The 8953-nt window shown below is 37.3% G+C and overlaps 1 pseudogene; it reads left to right on the top strand.

Annotated features, from left to right (window-relative positions):
* The first annotated feature begins 4406 nt into the window (after positions 1–4406).
* LOC149991131 (heat shock cognate 71 kDa protein pseudogene) lies at positions 4407–6086 on the top strand (annotated as a pseudogene).
* The last annotated feature ends 2867 nt before the right edge of the window (positions 6087–8953 follow it).

The following is an 8953-nucleotide window of genomic DNA, read 5'->3' as shown; positions in this document are numbered from 1 at the left end:
TGTGGGAAAAAAATGAAGGCAAATTAATAGCTGAGCCAGAAAATCTCTCGCTCCAAACAAACAAACAAACAAAACAAAACAAACAAAAACAAATACCCCTTACATGTAGGAAAGTGAACAAGATTAAATGTAAAGTATGGAAATGCAATTTTAGTGAATATTAGAAGGACAAGGATTTTCCTTCACATTGTATATTTTTCTCCCTACCTGATCCCTCCAGAATTTTGCATTGTAAAAAAGTAAATAATGACATAAGATTATTTGCATAAAACCAATAAATCCAGTTGTTAATAGAGGTTTTGTTGATCATGACTTTTACTGAAACGTCATGACTAAAGGAGACATGCTTGGGTTCAGGTTGTTACCAAAAAACCCTGAGTAACTGGGATTGAATTTTGAAGGTAATAAAAACCCACAAGAAAAAAGGCCTGGTACCTTGGTTTGTTGTGTGGTCTATGGCAATATTTCCAGGGAAGGAACGAAGGTTGCTTTCCTGAAAGATGGCTAGAAGGAACCTTTAGGCACAATGGAAAACCCGAAGGACATGGAAAAGACAGGTGTTTATAACCAAGGCTGAATGGCTGGTATGTGGCTCAGCTCCTGTGCACTGAAGGGCAAACTAGAAGTCACCTTAAAGGTTCATTGTGTAAATTCCAGCATAGCAGATGTAAAGATCATATGCGGTCATTTGCTACTCTTGTTGCGTTTATGCAAATGAACATGATAAATTAAAAAGAACTTAATGCAGTCCCTTTAATGACAAGGAGGGTATTCGTATGGAGAAAAATCATGACTCAAGGGAAATCACAATGCTCAGTGGCAGACTATAAATTAGTGTAGCTGTCTTTAGAGTTTATTTTCATTTAAAGTTTGTTTTCATTTGGAAGCTAAACTAGGTCTGTGGCATCATCAAAGATGCTTAATTCACAGGCCAGAAAAATGTCAAATGCCTTGCAACTGAATGTCTTTCCTATAAAACAGTCTTGCAGACTTAGAGACTGATTTGTAAGTTATGTTGCATGAATTAACATTTGTTTTCTGTTTTCAAAGGGCATAAGCCTATGATCTCATTACATAAGTGATTGCACATATAGGCCTCACTTACTTCTGTCTGCATCATTGTCTCCTGAGACTCAATGGTTTGTTTCAACTAAGTGGCTGGGTTGGTGAAGAATGGGGTGGTCTGTGAGCTTCACTTTAAAACTTATTTCTCTTTTCTATGCAAATGGCTTGGTCAGAAAAGGCCCAGAGGTCTAAGGGGGGGGGAATCCTAAAATTTTCCCCTTAGCACAAACTAAGTAGAGTGGGCAAAAGGGTTTTGGACAAGTGTGATGTGCCTTGCACACCTTCCTCCAAAGTAGCCTTTTTACCCCCAATGTGGGACATTGAAAAATTAATACCTGCCTATTGTCATCTAGTGGTTATGGATTGAATGATGCCTTTTAACCCTGTTGCCTAATATGTTGCCCCCAGAATACAAGGATGCCAGCCTGTTAAACCAAGCATGCCATTGTCCGGGGACACCCAACTGACCTGGAGTCTGCAAGATCCTTCATCATGTGGGATAGCCACCCACCCCTCCACAATCGCACTCTTATTAATGATTTCTGGACCCAAGGGTAGGTAGGACGACGACCATGTCCAGCTTGAAGCAGCTAGAGCAGCATGAGAACTTTGCCCAATGTCCTTTATAAGATTATAAAGTTTGTTAAGTCTGAGAGGAGAGAATTTTTTTATGTTATAAAAAGTTAATTAATTAATTAATTAATTAGGTAATAAAAAACTAATATAAGAATGGGTGAAGCCAGGGAACCTACATGCATGACCCATGGACATGAACTAAGGGGGCTGGGATTGCTGAGGGACAGGGGGTGCTGGGTAGAGGGGAGCAAAGGGGAAAATATTCGAACTATTGTAACAATACAATCAATAAAATATACTTAAAAAAATGACAATGAAGAAGTACCTATCAAAAAAACCCTTAAAGGTAAATGGATTAAATGCTCCAATCAAAAGTCATAGGGTAAGTGGATGAAAACACAGCCCACATATATGCTGTGTATAAGAGATGCATCCCAGAACAAAAATTTACACAGGTTGAAAGTGAAGGGATGTAAAAAAAAAAAAAATTCATCCAAATGGAAGCAAAAGGAAGCAAGGTAGATATACTTCTATCTGACAAAATAGTCTTCATAACGAAGACCTTAAAATGAGACAGAAATAGTCATTGCTTATAACTTAAGGAGTCAATCTAACAAGAGGATATAACCCTAGGAAATACATATGCACCCAACATAGGAGCTTCTAAGTACATAAAGAAAATCTTGGAGGACATTAATAAAGAGATTGTCAGCAATGGAGTCATTGTAGGGGGTTTTAACACTGCACTGTCAACAATGGATAGATCTTAAAGACAAAAAAAAAATGAATAGAGCAGCATTAAATGACACACTAGATCAAATGGATTCAATTGATATTTACAAAACACTTCAACCCAAAGAATCATAAAATACATTATTTTGAAATGCACATGCAACATTCTTAAAGATAGATCACATGGTAGGACACAAAACAAGCCTTAATAAATTCAAGAAAATTGAATTCATATCAACCATGTTTTCAGATTACAATGGATTGAAGCTAGAAATCAACATCAAGAAAAAAACTAAAAGTATTTAAATACATGGAGGCTAAAAATCATGTTATTAAATGATTAATGTGTTAACAATGAGATCAAGGAAGGAATTTAAAACAGTACCTGGAAACAAATGAAAATGGACACACAACGAACCAAAACCTATGGTACACAGTGTAAGCAATCATAAGAGGGAACTTCATAGCATTACAGGCCTACCTAAAAAGGACAGAAAAATCTCAAATAAACAACTTAACCCTATATATAAAAGATGAGAGAAACAACAAAGCCCAGATCAAGTAGAAGGAAGTAAATAAAGAAGATCAGAGCAAAATTAAATGACATAGAGAAAAAAAATAATTCAAAAAATCCAGGAATCCAGGAGCTGGTTCTTGAAAAGATAAACAAAATTGACAAAACTTTAACCAGACTCATCAAGAAAAAAAGGGAGAGGATCCAAAAGTAAAATCAGAAATCAAAAGGAAGAAATATCAAGAGATACCACAGAAATACAAATGAATATAAGAAATTACTATAAACAATTACATGCCAAGAAATTAGACAACCTAGACAAAGACAAAATGGATAGATTTCTAGAACATACAACCTTCTAAAACTGAATCAGGAAGCAGAAACCTGAATAGACCAATAATAGTGAAATTACAACAGTAATTAAAAACCTCTAGCACACAAAAGCCCTTGTCTAAATGGATTCCCATGTGAATTTTACCAATAATTTTTTTAAAAAATGAACACCTAACCTTTTAAATCTTTTCCAAAAAATTTAGGGAGAGGGAAGAATTCCAAACTATTTTTACAAGGCCAGTATTATCCTAACTCCAAAACCGGATAAAGACACAATGAAGATAGATTATTATACGCCAATATATCTGATGAACATAGGTGCTAAAAATTTAAACAAAATATTAGCAACATTGATACTGCAATACATTAAAGTGATCATACATCATAATCAAGTGAGATTTATCTGAGGGATACAAGGATAGTATGATATCCACAAATCAATGAATGTGATACATTACATAAAAAAATGAAAGACAAACTCCCATGATCATATTAATAGAGAAGAAAAATTATTTGATAAAACCCAGCACCCACTTATGATAAAAACACTCACCAAATTGGACAAGAGGGAGTATACCTCAATATTATAAAGGCCATATGTGAAAAACCTACTGCCAGCATCATACTCAATGGATAAAAAACTAAAAGCAATTCCCTTAAGATCAGAAATAAGACAAGGGTGACCATTTTAACCACTCTTATTCAACATAGTACTGGAAGTGCTAGCCACAGTATCAGAGAAACAGAAGAAATAAAAGGCATCCAAATTGGAAAAAAGGAAGTAAGGCTCTTATAGGCTCCACCAAAAAACTACTTGACCTAATATGTGAATTCAGTAAAGTAGTGTGATTCCAAGTCAATATTCATAAATTGGATTGAACACAGGGGAGCTGTTCTGGTCTGTGTCTGAGAGCTGCACGTGCACTCAAGCAACCACGCCTAAGGGACCTGCAGTTGGCACTGATCTTGGCACCACCTGCTTTTGTGTGGGTGTCTTCCAGTGTGAAAAAGTGGAAATAATTGCCAACAATCAAGGAAACCAAACCACCCCAATTTAGATCACCTTTACCGATATTGAACAATTGATTGGCAATGCTGCAAATAGTCAAGTTGCAATAAATCCTACAAACATAGTTTTAGATGCCAAAGGCTTAATTGGACATAGATTTATGGTGCTGTTGTCCAGTCTAAGGTGAAGCATTGGTCTTTCATGGTGGTGAATGATGCTGGCAGGCCCAAGGTCCAAGTAGAATACAAGGGAGAGACAATAAGTTTCTATCCAAAGGAGGTGTCATCTATTGTTTTGACAAAGATGATGAAAATTGAAGAAGCCTACTTTGGAAAGACTGTTACCAATGCTGTCATCACAGTACCTGCTTACTTCAGTGATTCTCAGCAGCAGGCTACCAAAGATGCTGGTACTATTGCTGGTCTCAATGTACTTAGAATCATCAGTGGGCCAATTGCCACTGTTATTGCTTATGGTTTAGACCAAAAGGCTGGAGCTGAAAGAAAAGTGCTGATCTTTAAGTTGGGATGTTGCACTTTTACTGTGTCAATTCTCTCAATGAGAGATGGAATCTTTGAAGTCAAATCTACAACTGGTACCACTTAGGTAGAGAAGACTTTGACAACCAAATTGTCAACCATTTCATTGAAGAGTTCAAGTGCAACCACAAGAAGGACATCAGTGAGAACGATAGGGCTATTTGTCACCTTTGTACTGCTTGTGAACATGTTAAGCATACTCTCTCTTCTAGCACCCAGGACAGTATTGATATTGAGTCACTCTATGAAGGAATCGGCTTCTATAACTCTATCATCTGTGCTTTATTTGAAGAATTAAATGTTGACCTCTTCCATGGTACCCTGGACCTTGTAGAGAAAGCCCTTCAGGATGCTAAGCTTGAAAAGTCTCGGATCCATGATATTGTCCTGGTGGGGGATCTCCTCATATCTCCAAGATTCAGAAACTCCTACAGGGCTTTTTCAATGGAAAAGAACTGAATGGGAACATCAACCCTAATGAGGCTGTTGCTTAAGGTGCAGCAGTCCAGGCAGCCATCCTCTCCAGAGACAAATCTGAGAATGTTCAAGACTTGCTGCTGTTGGATATCACTTCTCTTTCTCTTGGCATTGAGATTGTTAGTGGATTTGTGACTGTCCTCATCAAGTGCAATACTACCATTTCTACCAAGAAGGCACAGACCTTCACCACCTACTCTGACAACCAGCCTGGTCTTCTCATTCAGGTTTATGAAGGTGAGGCATGCCATGATCAAGGATAACAACCTGCTTGGCAAGTTTGAACTCACAGGCATACCTCCTGCACTTCGTGATGTTCCTCAGGTTGAAGTCACTTTTGATATCAATGCCAATGGCATCCTTAATGGCTCTGCTTTGGATAAGAGCACAGGAAAAGAGAACAAGATTACCATCACTAATGACAAGGGTCGCCCGAGCAAGGAAGACATTGCACACATGGCCCAGGAAGCTGAGAAGTACAAAGCTGAAGATGAGAAGCAGTGGGACAAGTTGTCTTCCAAGAACACATTGAATCTTATGCATTCAATGTAAAAGCAACAGTTGAAGATGAAAAACTTCAAGGTAAGATCAATGATGAGGACAAACAGAAGATTTTTGACAAGTGCAATAAAATCAACTGACTTGGTAAGAATCAGAATACAGAAAAGGGGAAATTTGAACATCAGCAGAAAGAGCCATAAAAAGTCTGCAGCCCAATCATCACTAAGCTGTTCCAGAGTGCAGGAGGCACACCAGGAGGAACGCCTGGAGCTTTGCTGGTGGTGGAGCCCCTCTACCTGAGGGTGCTTCCTTTGGGCCCACCATAGAAGATGTTGATTAAGCCAGCCTCTTGCATAGATTTAGCACTGCCCCACACAAAATATTGAAGGACCCACATTTGTAGCAAATTCCATGGCAGTTTTAAAAGTTGAGCTGCTGTATAATAAAACTGAGCATTCTTGATACTTGAATATGAACTATGCACAAGGAAAAGAAATAATGCACTTTACAAGTACTGTATTTTAAAGTGGAAAATGTGATGTCTTAAATTAAACTACTTAAAATTGGTACCAAAAGAAAAGAAATTGATGGCATTTTTATACACCAATAATGAACTATCAGAAAGTGGAACTAAGAAAACAATCCCATTTACTATTGCAATGACAACAAGGAAAATAAAGTACCTAGGAATAAATTTAACTAAGTAGGCAAAAGACTTGTGCTCATAAAACTGTAGGACATTGAAGAGAGAAATTGAAGAAGACACAATAAATGGAAGCATATACTGTGTTTATGCATTGGAAGAATTAATATCATTGAAATGTCCATACTGCCCAAAGACATCTATAGATTCAACGCAATTCTTATTAAATATACCAATAGCATATATCACAGATCTATGTTGTATTAAATGTGGTCGAGGGCGCAAAAGTAATTCCAGCAAGGAGAATGAGTCAGTTGGAGGGCTGCCACACGCTCTGGCAGGTCAGCAGCAAGCGGCGCAAAGACCTCTCCTTTTATTGAGTTTTACAAGTATAGAAATCAATAGGGAGGGTAAGGAATGAACTCACAGGCACATTCAAATATTGATTACAATATACAATTACTTACTTGGGAATATACAACAAAAGGAGGTTAATATATAAACTATAAAGAATGATTCCTATCAAAAACAAAAAATAGGAATTCAATCATCTATTCTTTTACGACTATGAAAATAGATACACTGTTCCTTAAACATTAACAGAAAGCATGCAAGGTTCAGCACTACCAGCACTACCTGTGCTCAGCTTTGTTTGGTTTCCTTGTCAACATCCAGGAAGATGGAGTACTAAGCAAGATTCCTTTTAAGTCACAGAATGTCTTGAAACCCTGAGGCCTGATCAGTCAAAGACTGCCGGCACCAGCGAGTCCAGCTCGCCAGCTTGTGTCATAGAACACCTGAACCGAGAGGGATGAGAACATGCCTCAGTTTAGGAACCTTGATTTTCAGCAGATCTAGAACAAATATTTCAAAAATTTATATGGAACCAAAAAACAAACAAACAAACAAAAAACCCAGAATAGTCTTGGCAATCTTGAGAAAGAATAACAAATCTGGAGGGATCACAATATCTGATATCAAACTATATTACAAGGACACTATAATCAAAACAGTATGGTACTGGCATAAGAACAGACACATAGATCAATGGAACAGAATAGAGCACATAAATAAATCCATGTGGTTTTGGTCAGTTAATATTTGACAAAGTAGGCAAGAACATACAATAGAGTAAAGACAGTTTCTTTAGTAAATGATGTTGGGAGAACTGGAGGGGTACATGAAAAAAAAAAAAGAAAGAAACTAGACCAACATTTTACACCATATACCAGAGTAAAATCAAGATGGATAAAAAACTTAAATATAAGTTGTGATACCATAAAAATCTTAGAGGAAAATATAAGCAGTAAAATTTTAGATATCACATAGCAATATTTTTGCCAAAATATCTTCTAAGGCAAAGGAAATAAAGGGAAAAAATAAACAAATAGAGCTACATCAAATTAAAAAGCTTCTGCACAGCTAAAGAAACCATCATCAAAATGGAAAAAGAACTGACTGTATGGAAGAACATAAGAGGTCTGTACAGAAAAAGTCCAGCCACTACTAATATAATGAGAACAGTTTGTACAACATTGATGTAACCTGGCAGACATGGAGAGTGGACTGAAATGCACTTGTATGAACAATGACAACTTCACTGTAGTATTCAGTGGGGGCAGTAGATGCTGTTGAGTGAACATGTGTACTGTGTGGTTATCATATTCAAAATGACTGACCAGGTAGAGCAATAAATCTGCAACAGATTTTACATTAAGCTTGAACATTCCTCTGCAGAAACTTTCTGGATGACTCATAAGGCTGCAGCTATGGGTAACTGGTGATTGGAAGGTTCATCACAACAACCCACCTGCTCATGCATCATGTCTTGCACAGTTTTTTGGTGAAACATCAAATAACCCAGGTGATTCAGCCCCCCTAAAGGTCTGATTTGGTAACCTATGACTTCAGACTTTTCTTAAAACCTAAGTCACCTTTGAAAAGGAAGAGATTTCAGACCATTAATTGGATTCAGGAAAATATGACAGGGCAGCTGATGGCAACTGGAAGAACTGTGTGAAGTTTTTCCAAGGTGCCTACTTTGAAGGGGACTGAGGCATCATGGTCTTATATACAATATTTCTTGTATCTTCTTCAATAAATATCTCTATTTTTCATATTACATGGTTGGATACCTCCTGGACAGACCTTGTATTTGCCAATGATATCTCAGACAAGGGTTAATCTTCAAAGTATATAAGGAATTTATACACCTCAACACAAGGAAGACATACAACCCAATTAAGAAATGGTCAAAGAACCTGAATAGACACTACCCCAAGGGGAACATAGATATGGCCCATAAACATGTCAAAAAATACTCAACATTACTAGCCATCAGACAGATACAAATTAAAACCACAATGAGATATCACCTCATACCTACCAAAATGACTATCATTAAATCAACAAACAGTAAGTGCTGGCAAGGATGTGGACAAAAGGGAACCCTAGTGCACTGTTGGTGGGAATCCAGACTGGTGCAGCCACTGTGGGAAACAGTATGGAATTTCCTCAAAAAACTAAAAATGGAACTGCCTTTTGATCCAGCAATTCTACTGCTG

Source organism: Furipterus horrens, unplaced genomic scaffold, assembly GCF_987537825.1.
Source record: "Furipterus horrens unplaced genomic scaffold, mFurHor1.1.pri manual_scaffold_17, whole genome shotgun sequence".
Lineage (NCBI taxonomy): Eukaryota > Metazoa > Chordata > Mammalia > Chiroptera > Furipteridae > Furipterus > Furipterus horrens.
This window is presented reverse-complemented; position numbering and strand designations above follow the sequence as displayed.